This window comes from Tamandua tetradactyla, chromosome 2, assembly GCF_023851605.1.
Source record: "Tamandua tetradactyla isolate mTamTet1 chromosome 2, mTamTet1.pri, whole genome shotgun sequence".
Taxonomy (NCBI): domain Eukaryota; kingdom Metazoa; phylum Chordata; class Mammalia; order Pilosa; family Myrmecophagidae; genus Tamandua; species Tamandua tetradactyla.
This window is the reverse complement of record NC_135328.1, coordinates 41,648,232-41,674,926: the sequence shown is the minus strand read 5'-3', so window position 1 is coordinate 41,674,926 and position 26,695 is coordinate 41,648,232.

Here is a 26,695-nt window from a genome sequence, read left to right as displayed (position 1 = left end):
TAAGCACTGTATAAATGATGTAAAAATTTCCATGTGTGCCATGAAAGAAAATCTTATTTCCTGTGGTCACATCTCGAGATCTCTGTAAACCAGACACAAAGCCTCATTTTGTGAGGAGCAGATTTACAACATAAACTAAAATCTCAACCTTGCAGCATGTCTGCTCTTAAAGTAAGGGCTTTGATTGGGAAAGAATGGGATCCTGAAACATGGGGTGGTGTTATATGGCTTGATAATGATGGCGATGGGGAGACAGGGTCTCTGGAATCTGCTGAGACTTTGCTAGATAGATCTGTAATGGACTGCCCTGAGAAAAGAGCTTCCAGACCTCAGCCTGCCTTCAGGAAACTGCTTTCCAGCCTCCAGTGTCCCCAGAGTGGTCTACCATCCAACTCCACCTAATGAGATTAACTGTTCAGTGCCTGCTAACCATGTAATTACCTCCCCTGGGGAAATATCCCTCACTCCTCTGGAGTGATTAATTTTGTTTCACCAGATGAAACTGCAATGGAATATCCTAAGGTAATTGGCTTGAAAGACACTGCTATATCTTTACATGACCCACCCTCACCATCCCTCTTTTTTTCAACTATAACTAGACTAAAGTCCCAAAAGGCCCTGAAAGGTAAAGTACAAAGTGTGATGCATGAGGAAGTATGATATACTCCAAAAAAACTGCATGGGTTTTCCAATCTATACAGACTGAAATCAGGGAAATATGTGTGGGAATGGATACTAAGGGTGTTGGATAATGATAGAAGGAACATAAAATGGGAGCTGCTATCACTGAGCTGGAATCCCTAAACAAAATGGGGATGATCAGATCCTGAGTTGGCAGAAGACATGTGGCGATGGTTAATCACCATAGATAAGGAGGGTGTGGCCACCATAATGGACAGTAGACTCAAAGCAGCAGTCAAAATAATCTGACTCACAGAGTCTTGTGGTGTTGACTAGTATATCATGGAGTACCTAGAAGTAAAATAGATGAGCAGTTTACTAAATTCTTGTTTGGGCTGTAGTAAACAGAAGAATTCTAGTCAAGTGAAAAGAAGTCTAACTTGAATGACAAAAACAGAGAATCATGGCCGCTTAATCAATTCACAGACTTGAGACAGACCAAGAGCCCCTCGAAAGAGGGGAGGGCCAGGTGCCCTTGGGGAAAGTCCTTTTGCATTGCCCAAAATTTGCGCTGTAAATTTCCTCCCACCCTTTTCCAAGGAGAGATATAGCCTCTTATCAAGGTGATTGTGCACTGAGGAAAAGGAAATTATCAGCTATTTCAGGGATTATTGGACACTGGCTCAGAAGTGACACTAACTTCAGGAGACTCAGACCATCACTCTGGTCCACGAGTCAGAGTAGGAGCTTAGGGAGGTCAGGTGATCGATGGAGTTTTAGCTCAGGTCCATTTCACAGTGGGTCTAGTGCGGCACTGCTATAGCCGACCAGGGGACCAGATTTTGAGATGTCCTCACTTTGGTTTCTCTTAAACTGGTTGTAATCATCTCAGGGAGAAGTTAGGATTTTTATACTCATTTGTTAACCAAACTTTCATAAAGGAACTCTTAGGATAGAAGAATAGGGAGAAAGAAGGAAGGTAAGGGATCATTATGCTTTGTTGTAAGGCTTCTGTAATCATTTCCCCAATTCCAGAATGCATAATTGGAATCAACATATTCAACAACTGGCATAATCCCCATATTGGTTCTCTGGCTCATGAGTGAGGGCTATTATGGCAGTCAAAACCAAGTGGAAGCCACTAGAACTGCTCCTACCTAGCAAAATAGTGAATCAGGAGCAATACAGTATTCCTGGAGGGATTGTATAGATTAGTGCGACAAAACGTGAAGGATGCAGGGGTAGTGATTCCTACCACATCCCTATTTACCTCTCCTATTTGGCTTATGCAGAAAACAGATGGGTCTTAGATGACCACAGTGGATTATCATAAACTTAAATAGGTCGTGACCTCAATTGCAGCTGCTGTTCCAGATGTTGTATCATTGCTTGAGCAAATCAACACATAGCTTGGTATCAGGTATGCAGCTATTGGTCTGGAAAAAGCCTTTTTCTCAGTAGTTGTCAATAAGAACTACCAGAAACAGTTTGCATTCATTGGCAAGGCCAGCAGTATACCTTCACAGTCCTGCCTTGGGGGTTATCAACTCTCCAACCTTGTGTTACAACCTTGTCCTCAGGGAGCTTGATTGTTTCTCCCTCCCACAAGACATCACACTTGTCCATTATATGGATGATATCATGAAGATTGGATCTAGTGGGCAAGAAATAGCAACTACTCTAGACTTATTGGTAAAGACATTTCTGTGACAGGGAATAGGAGATAAATCCAACAAAAATACAGGGGCTTTTAACCTCAATGAAATTTCTAGGTGTCCAACATGTGGGGTATGTTGAGATATTCCTTCTAAGATGAAGAATAAGCTGCTGTATCTGGCCCCTCCTAAGACCAAAAAATGGGCAAAACACCTAGTTGGCCTCTTCGGATTTTGGAGACAACATATTCCTCATTTGGGTGTACTCTTCATTTGGGTCCATTTACTGAGTGACCAGAAAAGTGGCTAGTTTTATATGGGGACTGTAACAAGAGGAGGCTCTGTGACAAGTCCAGGCTGTTGTGCAAGCTGTGTGCCACTTGGGCCACATGATCCAGTAGATCCAACAGTGCTAGAAGTGTCCGTGGCAAATAGGGATGCTTTCTGGAGCCTTTGGCAGGCCCGTATATGATAATCACAATGCAGACCCTTAGGATTTGGGAGCAAAACCTTACCATCCATTGCAGATAACTACTCTCCTTTTGAGAAATAGCTTTTAGCCTGCTACTGAGTCCTAGTAGAGTCCAAATGCTTAAGCATGGGCCATCAAGTTACCATGAGACCTGAGTTGCCTATCATGAGCTGGGTGTTGCCTGACCCATAGCAGCACTCTATCATAAAATGGAAATGGTATATTAGAGATAGGGCTAAAGCAGGTCCTGAAGGCACAAGTAAGTTACATGAGGAGGTGGCCCAAATTCCCATGGCCCCACTCCCCCTCTCTCTTTCCCAGACCAGAACTATGATCTCTTGAAAAGTTCCTTACATTTAATTGACTAAGGAAGAGAAAATCCAGGCTTGGTTTACAAATGGCTCTGCCCAATTTGCAGAAACCACTCAGAAGTGGACAGCTGTAGCACTACAACCCCATTCTGAAATGTCCCTAAAGGACAGTGTGAGGGGAGAGTTCTTGGAAGATGGCCAGGTAGGATAGATTGAGGTTAGCCCTGCTCCAGGGAAAAGCTAAAGAAAGGATAGGAGGGCAACTGAGACTGTGATTCAACAGTGCAACTGACTTGGGAGAGCCTTCTGTACCGCATAGGTTGGCCCTGGTTGCAGGAGCTGAGGAACTGAGAAGCAGAAAACTGGAGCCTAATGCAGAAGTGTGGAGCCCACAGAAGTGCACAGATAAGTAAGGAAGTAAGCCAAGCCATGTTCCTTGAATGTGCTATGCTCAACAACACAGCCCCATGACTCACAACTCACCCCACATCCCACGCACTTGAACCCTGTCACCTGCCCCCACTCTCCAAGCTCCAAGTGCTCCTACCCCACCTACACCCAGTACACATACCCACACCCACACCCCAAGCGCAGTCCAACCCACCTTTCCTGTACCTGTCCCAAGCACAACCTCCCCTTCCCTTCTCCCTGAAGGCTGCCACCAGCATGTAAAGGCTGTGGGCACCAACCTCCATACCGAAGCTTCTCCCACCCCAGCCCATAGTATCACACAGCCTCACTCTGACACCCTGAGTTTTGCACATCAGTTTACGACACTCCTAGACCTGTGCATGTGCTCAGCCCCCAGTCACACCACTCAGCTCTGGGAACATCAGTTTACAGCAATCCTAGACCCTTGAATATGCACAGCCCTTAGCCATGCTGACCCACTGCCATAGCTCTGCACATGCACACAAAGGTCCCCACACCCTAGACCAATGCAAACCAGAGTTATGGTCCCCCAACCTATGCACTCATACAGCTACATCATCCCTGGCTGTTGGGTACTCATGTTCACAAGCATCAGCATAACATCCCCAACCTGTGCCTATACCTGTGCTGCAATGCATCACCACACTGCTGTGACCTGCCCCATACTCTGCATCCTGCTATGCACCCACCCTCCAAACACAAGGCTTTTGACTAAAGGAAATCAACTCCCAAAGTAAACCAATTAAGATATTTACATGTGATGAAAACAACAGAAGATCACTAAGCATATCACAATGCAGACAGATATAAGCCCAGTCTAGCAACCAAAATAAAACACCACAGGAGACACAGACACTGGAACAACTAATCAAAAAAGATGTTCATATAACTCTACTTAGTAAAATAAGTGGGCTGGTTTGTTCATATAACTCTACTTAATAAAATAAATGGGATGGTTAATGACATAAGGGAGATCAAGAAGACAATAGAAGAGCATAAAGAGGAATTTGAAAGAATAAATAGAAAAATAGCAGATATCACAGAGATTAAAGACTCTCTTGATCAAATAACATTAGAGACACACAATAGCAGAGTTGAAGAGACAGAAAAAAGAATAAGCAATATAGAGGACAGGATAACTGATTTTGAATACTCAAAACAGCAAATGGCAAAAAAATGGAAAATTTTGAATTGATCTCAGAGAAATGATAGACAAAACAAAGCACTCAAATATAAGAATCATTGGTGTCCCAGAAGGGGAAGAAAGGAGCAAAGGGCTAGGAAGAGTAGTTGAGGTCATAATGGGGGAAAACTTCCCAACCCTCACAAAAGTCGTAAATATACAAGTCAAAGAAGCCCAATGAACTTCAAGCAGAATAAATCCAAATAGGCCTACCCCAAGACACATGTTAATTTTTCAAATGTTGATGAGAAGTGGAAAATTCTGAAAGTGGCAAGGGAAAAACAATCTACTACATACAAGGGAAACCACATACGACTGAATTCAGAATACACAATTGGCACCATGGAGGTGAGAAGGCAGTGGTATGATATATATATATACATATATATATATGTATATGTGTGTGTGTGTGTATTTTTTTTTTTTTGCATGGACAGACCCCCAGAATTGAACCCAAGTCTCTGGCATGGCAGGTGAGAACTCTGTCTGCTGAGCCACTGTGGCCCACCCAGTATGAGATATTTAAGATCCTGAAAGAGAAAGACTTCCAGGCAAGAATTCTGCATGCAGCCAAATTGCTCTTTTAACAATTTGGGAGAGAGGGAGAGATTAAAATTTTCACAGGCAAGCAAATCCTGAAAGATATTGTTCAAAAGAGAGTTCTGCCAGTTGAAAAAAAAAAAAAAAACAGAAGAGGGAGGTCTGGAGGAGGGCATAGAATTGAACCAGTAAGGATAACTTAAAGGATAAAAGAGAAAGAGGGAAAAGAATATTTACATCTGACAAATAAAAAAGACAAGATGGTGGGTTCAAGAGATGCCTTTTCAGTAATAACTTTGAATGTTAATGGACTAAACATACCAATTAAAAGACACAGATTTGGCAGACTGGATTAAGAAATAGAATCTGCTTATATGCTGCTTACAAGAGACTCATTTTAGACACATGGATACAAATAGGTTGAAAGTAAAAAGATGGAAAAAAATTTTCCAGGTACTTTGTAAACAAAAGAAAGCAGGAGTAGCTATACTAACATCAGACAAAAGAGACTTTAAATGAAAGACATCATAAAATACCAAGAAGGACACTATATATTAATAAAAGGGACAATTCACCAAGAAGATACAATAATCATAAATGTATATGCTCCCAAGCAAGGAGCTCCAAGGTACATGAGACAGACATTGACAACACTGAAGTGAGCAATAGATGTTTCAACAAAGATAGTAGAAGATTTCAATACTCCACTCTCACTTACAGATAGAAAAACCAGGCAGGAGATCAATTGAGAAAACAGAGAAATTAAACAACTTGATCAATGAATTAGACCTAATAGACATATATAGGTCATTGCACCCCAAAGCACAAGAATCTACAATCTTCTCTAGTGCTTCTACAACATCCTCCAGGATAGATATGCTGGGGCACAAAACAGGTCTTTATAAATTTAAAAACATTGAAATTATTCAAAGTGCTTTCTCTAATTATAATGAAATGAAGCTGGATCTCAATAACCACCAAATAATGATAATATTCACAAATATATGGGGATTAAATAGCACACTCTTAAACGAACAGTGGGTCAAAGAAGAAATTGGTAGAGAAACCAGCAGCTATCTGGAGACAAATGAAAATGAGAATACAACTTATCAGGACTTATGGGATATGGCAAAGGCTATGCTCAGAGGGAAATTTATTGCCCTAAATGCCTATTTTAAAAAATAAGAAAGAGCAAAAATCAAGGACTTATCTGTTCACCTGGAGGAACTTGAGAAAGAACAGCAAACTAACCCCAAAGCAAATATAAGAGAAATAACAAAGATTAATGCAGAGTTAAATGAATGGGAGAAAAAAGAACAATAGAAAAAATCAATAAAACCAAAAGTTGGTTCTTCGAGAAAATCAATAAAATTGATGGGACACTAGTAAGATTGACAAAGAAAAAAAAGAGAGAGGATGCAAATAAACAAAATCAGAAATGAGTGGGGTGCATTACCATAGACCATGAAGAAATAAAAGAAATCATAAGAGAATGCTATGACCAACCATAGGCCAACAAATTAGACAATTCAGATGAAATGAACAAATTCCTTGAAACATATCAACAAGCTACACTGACTCAGAAAGAAATACAAGAACTCAACAAACCTGTTCTAGTTTGCTAGCTGATGAAATGCAATATATGAGAAATGGAATGGCTTTTAAAAGTGGGAATTTGATAAGTTGATAGCATACAGTTCAAAGGCCGAGAAATGTCACAATTAAAGCAAGTCTATAGACATGCCCAATCTAAGGCATCCAGGGAAAGATACCTTGGTTCAAGAAGGCCAATGAAGTTCGGGGTTTCTCTCTCAAGTGGAAGGGCACATGGCAAACACAGTCAGAGTTCCTCTCTCATCTGGAAGGGCACATGGCGAGCATGGCATCATCTGTTAGCTTCTTCTCCTGGCTTCCTGTTTCATGAAGATCCCCAGGAGGCATTTTCCTTCTTCATCTCCAAAGGTTGCTGGCTTGTGGACTCTCTGCTTCATGGTGCTGCAGCACTCTCTGCTCTCTCTGAATCTCCATTCTCCAAAATGTTTCTTCTTTTATAGGACTGATTCCAGAAACTTATCAAGACCACCCAACTGTCATCACCTAATCGAATTTAACAAACACTCTTGATTAAATCACATCTCCAGGGAGATGATCTGATTACAGTTTCAAACATACAGTATTGAATAAGGATTATTCTGTCTTTGTGAAATGGGATTTAGATTAAAACATGGCCTTTTTAGGGGACATACATCCTTTCAAACCAGCACAAAACCAATCACAAGTGAAGAGATTCAATCAGTCATCAAAAACCTTCCTACACAGAAAAGCCCAGGGACAGATGGCTTTAAAGGGGAATTTTATCAGAGCTTCCAAAAAGCACTAACACTAATCCTGCTAAAAGTTTTTCAAAAAATTGAAGAAAAAGGAACTCTACCTAACTCATTTTAAGCTAAGATCATTTTAATACCAAAATTGGGTAAAGATGCTATAAGAAAGGAAAACTACAACCAATCTCCCTAGTGAACACAGATGCAAGAATTCTGAACAAAATATTAGCAAATTGAATCCAACAACATGTTAAAAGAATTATACACCATGACCAAGTAGGGTTTATACCAGAAATGCAAGGATGGTTCAACACAAGAAAATAAAAAATCAATTAATGTACTATAGCACATTAACAAATCAAAAGGGAAAACTCACGTGATTATCTTGATTGATGTTAAAAAAAATTTGACAAAATTCAACATCGGTTTCTGATAAGAACACTCCAAGAGATAGGAATCAAAGGTAACTACCTCAGTATGATAAAGGGAATATATGAAAAACCAATAGCCAACATTGTACTCAATGGAGAGAGACTGAAAACTTTTCCCCTAATATCAGGAATGAGAAAAGGATGCCCACTGTCACTACTATTATTCAACATTATGTGAGAAGGTCTAGCTAGAGCAATCAGGCAGGACAAAAAATGGCCCTGAAACTTCAGAAATGAAGCTCTAGTTCACCCCACCTGGCAAAGAACCACGGCCAGCTGAAGTGCTTGTTCTGTATAAAGAGAAAATGGAATGGGCAGTGGAAGAAGGTAATGATAAATATGAACTACAGCCACATGCCACATGGTCAGTTACATAAAAAAGGACTGTGATTGTATGAATATTTCCTCCCTTTTTGTTTTGTTATGAATATGTTTGCATATGTACATAAGCAAATACCTTGTTTTCCTCTTATCATATGACATAAGTTGTATTGTTCATGTTCTAATATTTAAGTTATAGGATATGAGGTTTAAGAATGAATGTTATCTAAGGATTTGCACCCTATTCTGGAGAGATGTCATACATTTCCAGTTGTATGCAAGACAGTTGAGTATTGTTAGGCAAAACATATTTCTGTTATTGTGTTCTATTTGGAAATTAACCATGTTTCAAAGTGATATGTCTAGCTGCCAAGTTGACAAGAGATGGGCTATAATGGTTAGGTTCTGGTGTTAACCTGGCCAAGAAAAGCTAGGTGGGTGTGATGTTCTAGAAAAAGTGAAGAAAGTATTTCAAGAAGAAAGAGTGATCAACTGTGTCAAATGCCACTGGTTGACTGAGAAATGACCTTTAACAATGAGGCAGACATGGGTGATCTTGAGAAAAGCAATATCAGTGAAGAGAGGTGTAGCTTTTTTGAGTAGATTCAAGAAAGAACTGCTGCATTACTATGCAGCCATTTTTGGAGGAGTGGGGCATAGAAGTAGAAAATTACCTAAAATTTCAGAGAAAATAAAATTTATATATAAATTGAATTATGATGATCCAGTACATAAAGAAAGAAAGGCTATCTGTCACTAGTAATACATTTCTTTATTTTAAATATAGAGCGTAGGTGGAAGAAGGAATACCTGTTGTATACCAGGTATCATGCTAGACAAAGGTGATGAAAGGATCGGCAAAAAGACACAGCATTCCTGTCCTAGTGGGGTTTATCTTCCTTGGAAAGAGAAAGACATCACATAAATATTTTAATAAATTACAATGTAACTTTTAAAATTGTAATAATAATATATGAATCCCTCATAAGAGCTAGAAGTACAGTAAAGAAAATTTAGAATGGATGTAACAGTGAGATGTTACAAAAACTTCTGATTTTCCCCGTCCACAGAAGTAGGAATTCACTTGATAAATGTGCCTTTTATATTTATATAGGATACAAAGCAATGTACTTTAAGTGCTGATTCTGATGTATAGAAAAGAGCATAAGGATAGATTCATTATGAAGAACAGCTGCATTTAAGTGCAAACAATATGAACATTTAAGACTATGGACTATGGAACCAGACTCTTTAACACTTACCTACTAGCTGGGTGAGCTTGCACTAATTATGTAACCTTCCTGTGACTAAGTTTCCTTATCTATAAAAAGGGAATAATATTAGTATCTCAATCTTAGGGTTGTGATGATGAGTGAATGTGTCAATATTTTTAAAGCACTTAGAAGTGTCTGCATGTCTTAGGCGCTTAGTGTTAGTTCTTTACAGAGTCTGAGTCAAAACCTATGTGTGAATTTTTTATTGAGAAATTAAATCCTGGGAAAGAAGCAGGGTATGAGAGGGGGAAATGAGGCCAGGAGGGAGAGAAAAACAGTACAAAGTAATGTGTTACCAAGCTGGCCACAGCTTCTCAAGAAAACAGCTGGTTGCTTGGTCATTCAGGACCTCTCCAGAAAGGCCATGTGGAACCATCGCATCTTAGAATAGCCTGTCAAATGTAGGGCAGAAAAGGGAATTTATATGCCAGCATCCTTCTCTCTCCTGTTTCCCATTGACTAAAGTCCTCCCCAAGGGTGTACAGATGGGTTGCATCGTCCTGTCCATCCCTGAAGCCAAAGTCTCCATGGATCCACATCAGGAGCTTCTGTGGCTCTAACTCTGGAGGGAACCAGGGAGGCCATGGCCAAGGCCAGGCCCTCTTCTCCTGTGGAGAGGAGAGTGCTCGGCTTTCCAACCACAAGGGTGGGCTGAGGCCTCAGCAGGGCAGCCACTCTGGCCAGGAAGCAAGGCAAGTGACCGAGTTTCAAGAAGTTCTCAGCATCAAGTAGATACACGCGTGCACAACTAGGTCAGAAACACTTTTAAGGTGTGAGGAGTCCTCCATTGCATTGTTATGTCTTCCTCGGTTCTATCAACCCAAATCCTTGCTCACCTTGCATCTTTTCTATCAAATCCACAGATCACTTCTTTCTTAAAGCTTCCCTAAACTGTCTCAAACTCTCTTACCCTCTTCTTTCGTTGTATCCACACTGGTCAACTAATGACTTGATTTTGGATTGAAGCATTCTGAGATTCCAGGTTTGATTCTATCAGCTATTAGCCAGATGAACCTGAGTGGACCATCTTTCCTCTCTCAATAGCAGTATAATCATGCATAAACAGGAAGGAATTACATCTGCTCATAGTGTCACCTGAAAAGATTTAAATAGATTACAGCATGTGATAATACCTTGATGAGCCATAACATTATGAACATATGAATCATCAGCAGCATTATTATTTTCTCTTTATTTCATATGATTGAGGATAACGATCACACTTTTTCTTTTATCTTCTCTCCAAATTTCCAGCACAATGATAAGCCACTTAATGAAAACTTTTGGCTTGCCTGAACTTGGAAAAGAAAGAATTATAAATCCTTTGCTTCAAATCCTTTTTGGAACTCTGGCAAGCCATAAATAAATAAATAAGCCCATGAAAATAAATTACAAACCCAATTGCGTGCCTTGTTCTGAACTATGTGTTTGACATTAAAAACTGAGCCACCCTCTCTTAAAACTGAAATATGAAACATTGTATGTGATTGCTTTTTTTCCCTTTTAATGACAGAGCAGTGGTTACAGAAATAATTTAATAGACTGCACTGCATTTCCCCTGCAGTTGTGCCAATTCTGATTACAAGTTTCCAGATGCTGCTGTTTGTTGTGGTTCTTTCACTACTACCTGGCCAAGGAGCTGAATGGCTTGTGTGTCTCAGCAGCTCTGGCCAGGAACACTTAGTTGATACATGTTCTGGGTTAAAGGAGCACCTGGGTGATTATTCACCCTGGGGTCAGGGTTCTGGAGCCTTCTCAACTCCCAAGTTCAGCACCTGTACATTGTGTTTAAGAGCCAAGAGATTGAGGAAGAAGTTGAACTGGCCAAGATAGGGTAGCAGGCAACAAGCCTAGAACAGATTTAATAAAATACCTCATTCCTTTCCACTACTTTTTGATAGATATTTCATGGGAATTGCCATTTGGGAGCCACATGGAGCCAATCTTGGGCCTGGTCAACCATAAGCAGCAAGTATAAGGTCTTCACAGGCTGATTCCTGGTCTGTATTTTTCTATATTCACCTTGAGATGAAGAGTCCTCCAATATTATCCAGCCAATGGGCTTTTCTGCAGGAGAATGGTATTGGACACTAGAAAATGCACTGTCTGGGTAAAGATGCTAGAATTAATTCACCATTAATTTGTTACTGCCTGGGCTAGTCATATTTGCTCTATGGACCTTATTATTCCTATCTATAAATTGAGGAGTCTCAGGTTTCTAAAGCATTTTTTAGTACCACTCTTCTGTAATTCTCAGTTATTATGTTCTGTGGAGATCAATAACGGTGTTCTATGGGAAAAGCAATATTAAAGTTGGAACCACACATCTGGGGCTCTAGTCTGCTATAGTCCTTACTGCCTTCTGGTTGTGTGATTTTACCCAAGATGTTCCCTTCTCTGAGCCTCAGTTTCCCCAAAAGTAAAATGAAGGAGGAATCAAACAAATTTACCAAACTCAGTTTTGTTTGATGTACTGGGATCCTATTCCATTCTACCCTTTGTTTTTAAAGGAAGGCATACCCTACACCCCGTTAGTTCCTACACCAAGGAACAGGCCTGTGAAAACTTCCAAGAAGCATTCAGAGATGCTTCCTTTGAACACTCATCACTCATACTTTGGAGAGACTCCAGAGCTAATTTTCTCTTCCATTCTTTTCTGGTTACCTGACTCTCTATTCTCTCTCTGGGGGAGGCCAGGAGGATTCCAGTGTTATATACCCTTTTTTTCTTCCATTTATGAAGTGTTGTCAGCTAACATGTATGTTCATTGCCCTACTACTACACTTTGTGTCCAACCCAACACATTTTCTCAGATCAATCCTAATTCTTAAAAGACATATTTTCTCTTGTTCCACTCCCTTCAATAGCAGATAACCATACCAGTACTCTAACACTAATAATAAAAATGAATAAAACTGGTATCACTTATAAAGCAACCACAAGTAAAATAGTGCCACATGCTTTACATACATATTTTATTTATTCATCACAATTTTCTTTTGGATAGGCTTTATTCCCCTCCTTTTACAGATACAGAAACTGAGGCAGGGAAAGGTAAAGTGATGTAACTATTTACCGTTTGAGGACAGACTTGTACCCTGATACATCCAAATGATCTATTCTGCTCTAGATTCTATAATACAAAATGAACAAGCTAATGTTTATATCTCTTATATTGCCTTTTGCTCATGGGGATAGATATTTCCCCCACAACCAACACATCTCTTAAGAGTGGATCCCATGCATGGATGTCCTTGGGTCTTTTGCCTTGTTTCGCCTCGCCTGGTAGATACATGATTAGTTACTTAAGAAAGAGCAGATTCAGTTGCCTCTTTTAGGCTTCACATTGGACTTGAGGAAATGGTGTTAAGAGATGTGAAGAATCTTCTCAAGGTCACACAGCTAATGTAAATATCAGAGCTGAAATTCAAACAGAAATCTATAAGACTATAAATTCTATGAGCTTCTGAATTGCCAGAAAGTTCCTGTAGAAAACTCACAGTGTTTTGTTTGTTTGTTTGTTTCTAACCTTTAGAAAAAAGTGTCAGTTTGTAATGGGGCAGTGTAGAGAGTAAAAGCAGCCTGGATCTAGAGATTTCCGGTCGCTTCTAAGTGTGTGTTTTGTAAGTATAACGGGATAAGCATGGTAGAAGAGTTGCTGGCAGAGAATCCTTTTATCTCCCACTTAAAAGGTTTCTCTCTTTTAAGTATATATTGATTAGAGTTCAAATACCTCAATTCTATTCTTAGTCTACCACCTTAATTACAATGGATTCTTAGTTAAGCCTGATGGTTCAGTTTCCCCACCATTCTCTACTCCTTCTCCTTTTATAACACACAAACCAGAATAATGCATTGGATTGGCTTTCCTAAAACAACAAAAAGAACAGAGTACCTGCAAGCAAAACATTAACACTATTGTAGTTATGTTAAACTCACTGTGACCTATTATAACCCAGAGCACCATTTTTTTTGACAGGCCGAATTCCAATGCCTAACTTTAAAAGTAGAATTATATAATGCTAAATATAGCAACAACCACAATAATAGTAACGAACAGCTTTAAGCACTTGCTTTGTGCCAGGCACTATGCTAAATAATTACATAAAATAAATATAAATATATATATAATATTTGGTTAAATCTAATAAACATCCCATATGGTAGGCACTATAATTATTCATACTTTGTAGATAGGTAAATTTGGATTTGGAGAGGTAAAGAAATTTGCCCAAGGTCACGACGCAGTTAGAGAGACAGAGTCTGGAATTTTCTGGCCTTGGAAGCTAAATTCTTAATTATTAACATACAATGATTCTCCTAGTGCAGAGCAGGATGAGAATTCAAGCATTGTAAAATGTAGATGCAGACCTCAGAGGGGGCCTCAGGCACCACTGAAATTTTCTTACTCTGCTAATATAATTAGCTAAGTAAGAAAAGGCTTATGTGAATACCTTTTACTTTTTAAGTGACTGCCCTAGAGGCGCAGAATTTTCCAGTGGGTTGCAAGCTTCAGTAATCACCAGCAACAGACATCAGTGCCTCTTTCATTTGAATATCACTTCACAATCATTCTGCAATGCTCCTTCCTCAGATGTATTCCCACAGTATCTTGTGGGGTAGCTTAGTCAGAGGAGCACATTGTTGCACAGCAAGTTTCGATATCTTCCTTCAGGTTACACATTTAATAAGTAGAAAAGCCAAGAGTCAAATCTTCATCTTCAAAAGTTCTACAGGACAATTTCTTACAGATAAGGAAAGAGGTTAAGGGATTTGAAGTGCTTTGGCCAAAATCACAGTTTCTAATAGAAGTCAGAGCAATCATTATAGACACTGGGTAAAAACAAGATTGAGCAGAAATGTGCTCAAGTAATTCATCAAAAATATTCCCCATTTCAATATTTCAGGAGAAACTGAATACCATGATACGTGCCAAGCAGTGCTCTGCAAAGCCTAGATTATGAAACTCTGGCTTTCAAGGATTGATATCATGTAGCTCCTCCTGCACAGGAGGAAAGGAACCAGATTTTCCTTTCCTCATGAATATCCAGGAATGAGATCACAGATGATATGTAAATCAAGGACAACAATAACTTTGTGGCAGTTTTGTCTGCAAGCTTCTGAGACCCACCCTCAATCTTTTCAGAATGATAGAGCTGAGTTAAGAATGTGAATTCAAACAAGGGGAATCACCTTGTGGAAGTATATTTACCAATTTTTTTCAATCCAAAATGGAACTTAGATCAGGAAGAGAAACTAAGTCTGAGACACAGAAGATGCTATTTATGTCACGAATGGTTATTTTTTTCTTTCTATTTTATAAATTCCATTCAAGGATGAAACATTCAAGTTGTGGAAACAACTTCCATTGACAGCCTGAAACAGGATGAGAACCTGCCCTGAGCCTTCTCTTGGAAGCTCACTTGGGGTGTCAGTTCCAGGTTTGTTTGAAACTTAGAATTTGCATGTGTATGTTTTTTATTCTGTGCTGGTGGTTTTTTCCAGACTGAATCTACTATTGTGGTTTCTATAAAAAAAAAAAAAAAGAGGATTTTTGGAAAAAAATTCCACAGTATATGTAATTTGCTGCTCTAGGTAGGGAGATGGAAAGTAAAGAAGAACATAAAATAACATGAGCTATTTCATGAGAACAGAAGCCAAGGAAAGAATTAGGGGAATTTAGTCCCTGTATTATGGCCCATGGTGGAGAAGAAAGGACAGTCAAGATGTCATGCTTTGGCTACCTGCTCCACTTGTCTCACAAGCTGACTCCTGGTATTTCAATCCTCTTTGCTATTCCTCAAATAGGACAGTCTTCTGCCTCAGGACCTTTGCACTGACTTGATAGCTGCTTAGAATGCTTTTGCTCTAAACTGACTCCCACAACATCAACTCTCTTTCAGATGCCATCTTTTCAGTGAAGCTCACCCTGACCAGCTCAGATCCTCCTTTACGTCTTCCCAATTCCTCTTACTCTGCTCTACTTGTGAGTCCCCCACACCACATATCACTTTCTAACAAATTTATTTATCATGTATTTTTTTTAAAAATGTGTGTATAGTTTAGTTCCCTCTGAAAGAGAGGGATTCTCAATCTACTTTGTTCATGGGTGAATCCCAATCACAGAGAACTGGTCTGGCACAGAGTAGACACTCAAAAAATATATGTTAAATAAATGATTATTTATTTAATATAGCTTCCTCCAATTGCTTTTTATTTTACATTTGTAAAACCTGTAAATATATTGCCTTTATTTTTTTTAAAGGCACCAATTTGGAAAAGGAGATCAGAGAATGCAACTCTACCTACCCTTAGGTCATGTATTTTCACAGGCTTTAATAAGTAAAAAACAACCAAGACACGAATTATCGAATGTTAAACTGATGTTAAATATTCTGGTATTAGCTAGGGTTCTCTAGAGAAACAGAATCAGCAGGAGATATCTGTAAATATAAAATTTATAAAATTGTCCATGTAACAATGGGGATCTAGAGTCCAAGGTCTGTAAGGCAGGGCACGAGCTGGTAGGTCCAATGAAGGTCCTCTGTGACCTCATAGGAAAGGTCGGCTGGGCAACCATGGGGATATAAGAGTCCAAGATGTGTAGGGCAGGCCACAGCAGGCAGCTCCAATGAAGGTCCTCAATGAATTCTCAGGAGAGGCTGGCTGGCTGAAGCAGGAATAGTGGTTGCCTCTTCTGAATCCTCCTTAAAAGCTTTCTGGTGATTAGATTAAACATCACTTATTGCAGAAGACACTCTCCCTTAGCAAATACAACCAGCTGATGCAGCCAATGTGATCATGACTTAAGGGTATAAAATGTCCTCTAGCAACAGACAGGCCAGCGCTTGCCTGAGCAGACAACCAGGTACCACCACCTGGCCAAGTTGACACATGAACCTGACCATGACAGTCTTCTAAGAGGAAAATATAAAGAAGTATTGGTGCTTTGTATATATTATCTCCTGGGAGCTTGGCATTGTCAAAGACCATTTACAAGTGAAAATCTGAGGTTCAGAAAATATTAAGTGATTTATGTATGTTATACAGCCAGTAAAAGGAAGAGGCATGATTAAAACCCAGCTTTCCTGACCCAAAAGCTTATGATTTACTACAACACAGCACACCAGCTTCAAACCACAAATTCTGTAGAGATAATTATTATAGATAATGTGTGTGGTGGATGCTGTGGTGTGCCATGTGACACCCTGTGGTGTGCCATGCAATACTTAATGAATAAGAGATCCATTTGCCTAGAAGCTAGCATCAGTGGCCGTTATCAGCTTTTAGGAAATTGTCACCAGCTGAAGGGAGCTGCCTCACCGAAGGCCACATCCCTCCCCAGGGTCAGCCCCATTCCCTGACTTCAGTGTAAGTGTTTGAAAACCCTGGGCCCCTCGACAGCACCAAGGGCCATCCTAGATCCAGAAGTCCCTGTGGGACCCATTGAGGCCTTGTTGTTACTGCGTCACTGCCCATCTCCTCCTTCTGCCCAGTCCTATCTGATTCACTCCCCAATAAACTTCCAACACACGAATCTCTGTCCCTGAGCCTAATTCCAATGAATCTAAGTAAAATCAACTTATTTGGTAGTAGTCATAGGTTCAAAGATTCATGATGGTGACACCAGTAGTATACCCCTTAAATACATCTCAGACAGAAGGGAAGGTTGGGAACCAATAATACTGCAAAGTTTAAAGGCGTTCTCTCTTACCTTTCAGAAGTGCCTTGGAGAAAATGACTGTGGCATAAATTTCACCCTTGTGCAGTCATCTCAGTTCCCTTGACCAGCCTGGATTAAGTCATCTCCAGTTTGACAGTCATCCTAACCTTTAAGAAATATCCTCTGAAAGCCGTTGCATTCAACAAGAAAGACTCACTATGTGCTGGGCATTCTGCTGCATCATACTTGAGGGATTCAAAGATGTATAAATCTAGTCCATGCCCTCAAGTAGCTCTTGGTTTAGAAGGTCACTCTCTCACTTCTTTGCATCAGAATCACATAAAAGGCTTGTTAAAAATACCCATTCCCGGTCTGGGAAAGGGACCCAGGAATTATTTCCACTTTTCTGTAATATTCTTTTGGAGAAATACAAAGCCTGAAGATGGTATAAAACATTCATTGCTCAGTCTAATTTTATTGACTACTAGGTACTGTGGTAGGTTCTCTGGAGAACTTTCATATAGAGAATATAGTGCATAGTATATGGAGATTTTTCTCTAAGACGAGATAAGATTCCAATGAAACTATATACATTTACTGAGAAAACTTGATGTAACAGTTACTATGCTAGAATCCATTGCAGCCAAAGATGAAAAATACATTGTTTTTAAAAAACTTAATTAGAGCTAGATAAGAATCATTCATTTTTGCCTGAATTAACCCATTTATTTCATCAATTAATCCCTCCTTCTTTCATTCAATAAATATCTACTGAATACCTACTAAATAAATGTGCTACCCAAATGACTGAAAAAGGAAACATGTGATAAGTACCTAAAGGGAAGAATCCATACCCTACTATGGGAGAGTTAAGCCTTAACTTACAGATACTTTTCAGTATCCAAGGCTTGGTTAATTAAGATGTTTCCTATGGCAATGGACAAGCAGTTATCCCAAGGCAGTAATCACTGTTAAGACAGTTGTAAGTGGCCCCACCCTAATTCATTTTAGTTCATAATCTGGGAAGTGTGTGAGGCAGGGGGAGGGGTGGTGGTGAGAGTTGAGTCTGGTCTGCCTGGCTCAAGTGAACCACTTTTCAGTTTGGAGAATTTCACAATCACCAATCCAACTGGCCCATGTTAGCAGTCTTCTGGATTTCTAGGAAAGTCTCTGGTATGCGTCATGTTGAGGAAAGTGTTCTAACAAGGAGAAAGGATAAGTGCTTGAGGAATCATAATCATTTAGGAAAAATTCATCAAAAAATTCAAGTCTGCATGGTATAACCAAGAAATTGCACAAGGCGGGGTTGCAAACAATGCTTGGCACATGACAGGTGGGATGGCCTTCTCCCCTCACTCTCCCAAGCAGACAACATGGATGAAGCCTAGTTCTCTTCCCTACAGAGCACAGATGAATATACAGTATCCTTCCAAAACAGTGACCCCAGCCATCCTCTACCAATGGATTGTAATTGCTATATTGGAGATGATATCCAGTTTCCATTTCAAGTGTAAGTGGTTTGGGTTTGGAAGTGTGGAGATGTGAGATTTGATTCCAGTATTTGTACCAACCAGATTTTTTTCAACTGACTTAAATTCTCTGCACATCAGTTTCCACATGGATTATTTGTATCCTTGATGCTCCTGCTTTTATGAGGATCTAAATGAGAAAAAATATATAAGAATCAAGGTTGAGGAGAGAAAAAGGATAAAATGTGGATATCTCATGACTAACAGGGCTCAACTTCACATGGCACTCCTCCTTCCTCAATTTGGTGTCCTCTTTTTATATGATATCCCTGCCAACTGCCATGTACTTTTAGGCCATATTAAACATTTGTTATTTTCCCTAATACCTTTTCTCTTTATCACTCTATATGCTATAATAAATGCTGTTTCCCCTTCTTTCTCTACCCTTTACCAAACCCCAGCCTTTTTGGTACTTGACTGCATGGTTTATTCTAACTCCTCCTTACTTTAGGAGCTCTTCCTCTGTCAGTTTTTCTCTGGTGACGTTATTTTGTTATATTATGTTCTTCTACAGCCCCTCTTAAGTACTTTCCTCTTAGCACTTGAGCCTTTGACTTCTTTGAGAGCAAGGACTATACCACTTGCTCTCCATTCTCTCTATAGTGCCTGCATGGATAAGGAGATAGTAGATGTTCAGTAAACACTAAACTGGTGAATGTAGCAGCAAGCATCTGTTGATGATAATGATGAATCTGGTGGTTATACCTCCCTTATTTTTTAATGAGACTCTTTTCAATTATTCTCAGCTATTTTGCATACTTTGCATAAGAACATTTATTTCATATAATAAACTGAAGAGCAATTGGGAAGTTATTCATAAAAAATAAGGGAAGTTTGGTTACATATTTATCCCATTAAAATTTACTGAGTACTTTTATGTGCCAGGAAATGGAGAAATGAAAAAGATAATAGTATGTGTCTGCCATCAGACAATTCAGTCTGCAATAGAGCCAAACATAAAATAATTTACTAAAATGACCATGAAATGAGTACTAATAATCTGTTAATGTTTATTAGATGCCTACTATGCACAGGCACTGTTCTAGGGAGTAGAGCACAAAGATGAGCAACATAAAGTCCTGCCTTCAAGGAACTTCCATTCCAGAGCTCTAGGTGAAGGAAGTCTGAAGAGCTATGAAGCATGGAGGAGGAGGAGCCTGGCTCTGTCTGGGGTGGGAATTTAAAGAAGGCATCTATGAGGAGCTGACATTTGAGCTGAGCGAACCAGAGAAAATGCAATTTTAACTTTTAAGGCTGGAGGAATGCTTATTTAATTATGGAAAAATGAATGCATGGTAGATGTGGCTGTAGGGGAGTAGAGTTTCTAGAACCAAGGTGCTGCTTGACAGATGTGTCATTTCTGGAAAAAAAAAATACAGGTCCAAAAATTAATAAAATATGGTTCCTTCCATCAAGAATCAACTGTTCTAGTGGAGAAGAGAGGTGAGTTTATAAAAGAGTGAATGAGAGAAGGTAAGATCAGATGGATTTGAAGTCTGAAACTCATTCACTTCTCTCCTTCCACCACTCTCCCTAATACCTGCTGGTCCCTCTGTTCCTTCCTCTGAAAACATATTCTTCTTGGGAGTTCTAAGTTCCCTGGTGTATCTGTTTCCTTTGCTGGGTGCTCCACTTTGGACTCCTCCCAAATGGCTCCTGCAAATGTTTATTTTTATAAATGTTGCATATACAGGGCAGGAGATAGGGAGAGGGGTGAGCCAGAGTCATTTACGAAAGCACTTTGGCACTCTGCTCCGGAAATCATTTCCGCAGGAGGCTACCCTGGACAGAGTGCACTTACTCTCAGATCTCCTATCCCCACTTCCAAGCAAAAGCCACTGCAATTTTTATTTACAGTCATAGCTCCATGGAGTTCTGAGCCAAAAATGTTCTTTCCTGAAAAGCCAGTGGTGGCCTCCAGCATTCAGCCCTCATCTTCGACAAGAATTTTTTTTGTTTGCTCCAAATAATGAGGCACCTGGTTCAGGTGGGGAATTGTGGACAGCATCATTCCCACTAGTGGGCACCTGTTTATACAGAACTTACCCCAGCCACTGAGGGCAAAAGACAAAGGATCTTAGAAGGACAGAAAGAGTCTATCTTTTATTAAGAACATGTTACGTCATGCCATTCTTTAATATGTGACATCATAAACTCCTCAAGAAAAGGTATCTCACTTTACAAACTAAGGAAAGGAAGAAGGGAGGGAAGGAGGAAGGAAAGAAAGAAAGGAGAGAGTAATAGAGGATCCAGGGTTCTGTGACTTATACAAAGTCCCAAGGCTGGTATATAGCTATCCATCCAATTTCTCTTTATCACTCTCCAATCAAGCTTTGCCTCCACCTATCACCAAATTTATTCTTATCAATGTGATAAATGGCCAATCAATAGTGATTCCTCAGTCTTCCTCTGGGTTCACCTATTAGCAGCATCTCATGCAGTTCATTACGCTTTCTTCCTTGAAGTGTTTCCTTCACTTCACTTCCAATAAATCATACACATTCACAGATTCCTTAGTTCCTCACTGCCAGCTCTTTCTTAGTCTCTTCAGCTGGCTCCTGTTCATCTCCCTGACCTCTTGATATTGGAATATCTCATGGCTGAGCCTCAGACATCCTCTTTTCTTTATCTACATTCACTTCCTTGGTGTTCTTATTCCTTCTCATTGATTCAAATGCCATCCAAATACCAACAGCTCTTTTTGTCCTCCATTTTAGACTAGTCTCTGAAATTCAAATTCCTGTATATAACATACTTGGAAGCTCTACTAGGATGACTCAAACTTATTATTTTCAAAATTAAACTCCCCATCTTTCCCCACCAAACCTGTTTCTCTGATGAACTCTCTGACCCCAGTTCATGGCACTTGCCAGTGGCACTGCACAACAACAACAAACACAACTGATCTTTTCATCATGCCCCACACCCAATTTGATAGTAAATTTGGTTGGTATTACCTTCAAAATAAATTCAAATCCTCTGACTCCTCTTCATCTCCATTGCTACCAGCCTGGTGCAAGCCTCCATCTTCCCTCACTGGACTACAGCTTTGTCTCCAGCCCTCTTCATTCACCCCACATAGCCTATTCTCAGTTCAATGGCTAGAGTGATACCACTGTCTGGTAAACCTAAGCAAGATCATAACACTTCTGTACTCCTAACTCTCCAATGGCTTCTCATCTCACTCAGAGTAACATACAAAGTGCTTACAATGACTGACAAGCCCCTACTCTACCTGGCCTCATGTTCCCTCCCTGAATTCACCACCTCCTCTCCCTCCTCCCCCCTCTGCCCCAGCCCCACCAGCCTCCTTGCTGTTCCCAGAGCATGCAGGCAAGTAGACAAGTACATTCCTCAGAGTTTGTACTCTTGCTCTTCCCTCTACTTGGAATTCTGTCTCCAGATATCTACTTGGCTGACTCCTCCACCTCCTTCAAAGTATTCACCCAAATATGCCTTCTTCATAGAGGCCTTAGCTGACCACTCTACTTAAGATTGCAACTGTCACCCAGTGTTTCCTGCCCCCCTCATTTGTTTTATTTTTCACAATAATACTTTCCTTCCCCTCCTTCCTCCTTGCCTCTCTTTTTCCCCTTCCTCCCCTCCCTTCCCCATACTTCAGAATAAGTGCTGAAAGGGCAGATATTTTTGCTCTTTTTCCTACTGTAATATCCATAGCACTTTAGAGAAGTGTGTGTCAAATAGTGTTCCTTCAATTTATTAAGTAAATAATCAAGACAAGTAAGGAAAAAGAAGTTTGGCATAGGCAAAGGGAAGGAAAAAAATTTTTAGCACTTACCAGGTGCCAGGTATGAGGCTAAGCATCTTGCCTCTACTATGCCATTAAATCATCCTAATAATTCTGTGAAGCGACTATTTTTATTGTTTCCATTTACAGATAAAAAAGCTGTAATGTCAAAAGACTAATTCACTTTCTCGAGGGCACTGTAACCATTTATATAGATTCCCAAGCATGAGATTCAATTCTAGAAATCCCTAATGGAGGGTGGAGCTACCCTACTTGAATTAAAGGGATAAAGACACAAAGAAAATCACTGAAAAAAGAACTGTTTATTAATATGTTTGTTTATTTATTCAATAACCATTATTATCTAGTCCTCATAACAATTCCATTATAAAATGTGCTGTATCTTTAGAGGAGAAAAATGAATAAAACAGTCCTCGCTCTCAATGCTTTCACAGAATAGCATAGCTGACGTTAATGTAAAATTATAAATGTTTCAGTAGTTTTATGCTTTAGGAGCACAGAGGAGGGAGAAATTCATTTTATCAAGGATGTAGTCAAACAAGGGAGATCTCAGAGTGAGATGACATTTGAAATTATTCCTACAGGATGGGTAAAACTTTGCTAAGTGAGGGAAGTACATTCCAGGCATATGCTGCAGCAGGAGCAAAAGATGGAGGCACAAAGTGTTGGACCTATTCAGGGAAGCAGCTTAGTGCACATAGTAGAAAGGAGAGGGAAGTGGATCTGGGACTACATTTAAAGCCAGTAGGAAGCTATTTTCAGTTTTAATCTAGGGAATGGCCTGGTCAGATCTGTGCTTCATTAAATCACTCTGATGGTCATCAATAAGGATGGAAGGCAAGGGGTAAAAAGAAAAGGGGCAAGATGGAAGGTTAGGCACATTTCAACATGTCCAGAAGAAATGATGAAGCCAGAACTAGGTCAGAGAAAGTGAGGATAAAGAGGCAGGTATACATCGTGGGAGTTAAATTCACCCTTCTTTCTCCATACCCTCTGTTGGTTTGGATAATAACCAACACCACTACTAAATGTGTTCTCACAGCCCTTAACTACTCCTTATACTCCAAAGTATTCCAGTTGACTATTAGACACTCAACATGTTGAAAACCAAACTTAATATCTCTTGACCAGAAACCATTCTTAAACTTGTTTATAAATGTGGCTATATATTAAAACCATCTGAAGAGGTTTTGTTTTTGTTTTTATTTTTTATTCTGCTGCCTAGAACACGGTGCAAATCATTTCTCAGCAGAGGACTGAATATCAATAGTTCGTAAATTTCCCCAGGTGATTCCAATGGGTAGCCAAATTTGAGAACCACCAATTTAAGAGGATGATTTACCAGGCCTGGGTAACTAATTGGATGTGAAAAACAGGAATAAACAGGACTCCAAGGTAAAGTTTCCAGCTCACATGACTTGGGAAAGAATTATTGTTTCAGCATCTTTTCTCTAGAATCAGACAGGCTAAACTCATACCAATAAGTAGCCTTGGGCAAATGATATACTTCTCTAAGCTAGAGATAATAGTAAAACTTACCTTTCAGAATTACTATGAGGATTAAATGAGATAATACATAAAAACACATAGCACAGTGCCAGGAACATAGTGAATGGTCAAAAAACATATTTTAACACTGAATTATGTTAGTCAAGATCAAGTCTACAGAAAAAAGAATGGTTCAGGATGAGGAAAATTAAGTTTGATTTTCAACATGTTGAATTTAAAGTTTCTGTAGGATGTCTACTAGTCGTTTGGAAATCATGGAGTTCAAGACGTAGTGCCAGGCTCTAGGGGCAAATTTGGTAGTGTTGGATATTGTTCAAACCGCATAAATACATAAGATCAGGAAGAATGTTCAGTGGGAAAAGTGAGCTAAAGACTAGTATGTCAGGAAATGCAAATCATTCCACACCTCAGTTTCCTTCTCTGTAAAATGAAGATAATAGTAACTCATGTTTCAGAGCATTGCTGGGAGAACTAAGTGATCATAATGCAAGTAAAGCAAGCAAAAAATGTAGAATATAAAAGGCCTCCAAAGGTCAAAGAAGACAGGAAAAAAAAAAAAAGAATAGAAAAGGGTTGAGAAATAAGAATTTCTAATTTGAGGGAAGGATTAATTGTGTCAAATAAATGAAGTAAATAATTTCAGCCTAGTGAACCCTTAAATTAAAGCATATTTACATGTGTTAATTTATTGTCCTACTTAAATATGTGCTTCCTACCATTCAAAACAATGAGGGAAATGCAACTAGTTACAAGATTCAGGCTCAACTCCTCTAGAAGAAACACTTGTTTGTTGCCTTTAAAGCAAGAGAAATTTCTTCCCTCAGTCCTCATATAAGGAATATCATGTAATAAATGGAAAGTTCTTTCTCAATATCTCTAAACTGCTTTTAAAAATTATTTTTATAAAGCTGTTTGTCATAAAATCTCTCCAGTTAAGCTATTTCATAAATGCATATCTACTATGGGCCGGATGATGATATTGTCTAATATTACCATTTAGCAAGGATTTATTATGTCAAGCACTGAACAAAGTGTTTTATTTACACTGTTTTTATGCATCTCCACAAGAAGAAAGAACCTAAGTGTTATCATTGGTATTTTCCATACGGGGAATCCGAGGTTCCCTGAGGCTGAGACTGCTCAAGGTCAAACCACCAAGTGGTGTGGCTGGGATTTAAAATCAAGCCTACTCATGCCCAAGACCTGTGCTTTTAATGCTGCTCTGCTCTACAGTTTAACCTACTATTCTGTAAACACTTTTTCTAATGTGAGTGGTTTCAGTGGAAATCAGCAGATTCTATCAATAAGGAAAGAGAGTCTCCAAGAGGTGAAATGAATTCTCAGCATCCCATGAGTTCTGATGGGAGGTACCACATGCTCAGCCCCTTCCAGCTATAGTTTTATTATTTTATGCCCTGTCAGATAGAATACTGTTTGACATGAACACAGAGCACGGGTTCTTATGTCACTGCCCTGACATGAGCAGAAGATATTTTCAGAAAAGTATAGAAAAAGTCAGGCAGATCGGCTTGTAACTCTGACCCCCAAGCTATGAGAAAATATTTTCTATTATTCTTTCTGAGTAAAGGATCAATTTTAATTTTAAGGTGAATCATTGGCCAATGGGGAAAATAATTTGGATGGAAGGGTTTTTCCCCATCCCATCTGGTTTGGTGACATGCAATAAGGGCACCTGCCCTCCAAGGGAGCACCGTCCACCTTTACTCTCCTGGCCATTTTTCCTTGTTCACGAATTACATTCTCTCTCCCTCTTCAGCTACAAAAAAGAGAAAGAGAGAGAAAAAAAAACCTGCTTGTACTCCAAATAAAAGAGCCCTGCCAAATATACTGCCCTTGTCAGTCTGCATTTAAATGCCAGCAAAATGATCCCATCGGTAATGCTAGGGAGTTAATAAATCAGCATCCTTTCAAAGAATTTGCTTTTAACTGACTCAGAAATTTGGAATGATCATCCTACAGGAAGAGGAATTGATATAATTCAGTGTATTGTTTAGACCTGTGGCCCTCGAGTTCTAGTTTCAAATCCTGGTCCTGCTGAGTACTAATTGTGTAACCCAAAGCCAGTCCTTCACTCTCTGAGTCTCACTGTTGTCATTTTGTAAAAAGGGCAAATTAACAGCACCTATTTCCTTTGGTAGTTGAGAGCATTATTGTGGGGAGGTTGTGGTGCATTTCCCTGTAGAGATACTTATATTAGGATTCCTAGGTCCTCTCTGCCCCTAACCTAAATTGGAACAAGGACTTTGGTAGACATAGCTCTGCACCATTCTTTTCCTCTCTGTGATCTTTCTGCCAGCTTAGAACTGTGCTTTGGGCTTTCCCTCTACTGCCTATATGCCAAGTACCGGGATAAGTGCTCTATATACAACTAAGTGATAAAAGCACTGGTCATGCCAGCAAGGCCTGGAGTTGTCCAATGCTGCCTGTGACCAGGTGGGTTCCTTTAATTGCAGAAAAAGCCCATGCACATTTGCAAACAGCCTTTTCAGTAATAAAGTCAATTTTTTTGCTCTCCATCTGCCCAATTCCTTGAGTGACTCTCAACTGATTTGGAACTTGGGATGTTCCCTAAAATCCTAGCAAGAATTCAGTGAAATAGTGTAGAGTAAGTGATTAATAAGGAACACCTGGTTCTGTTAA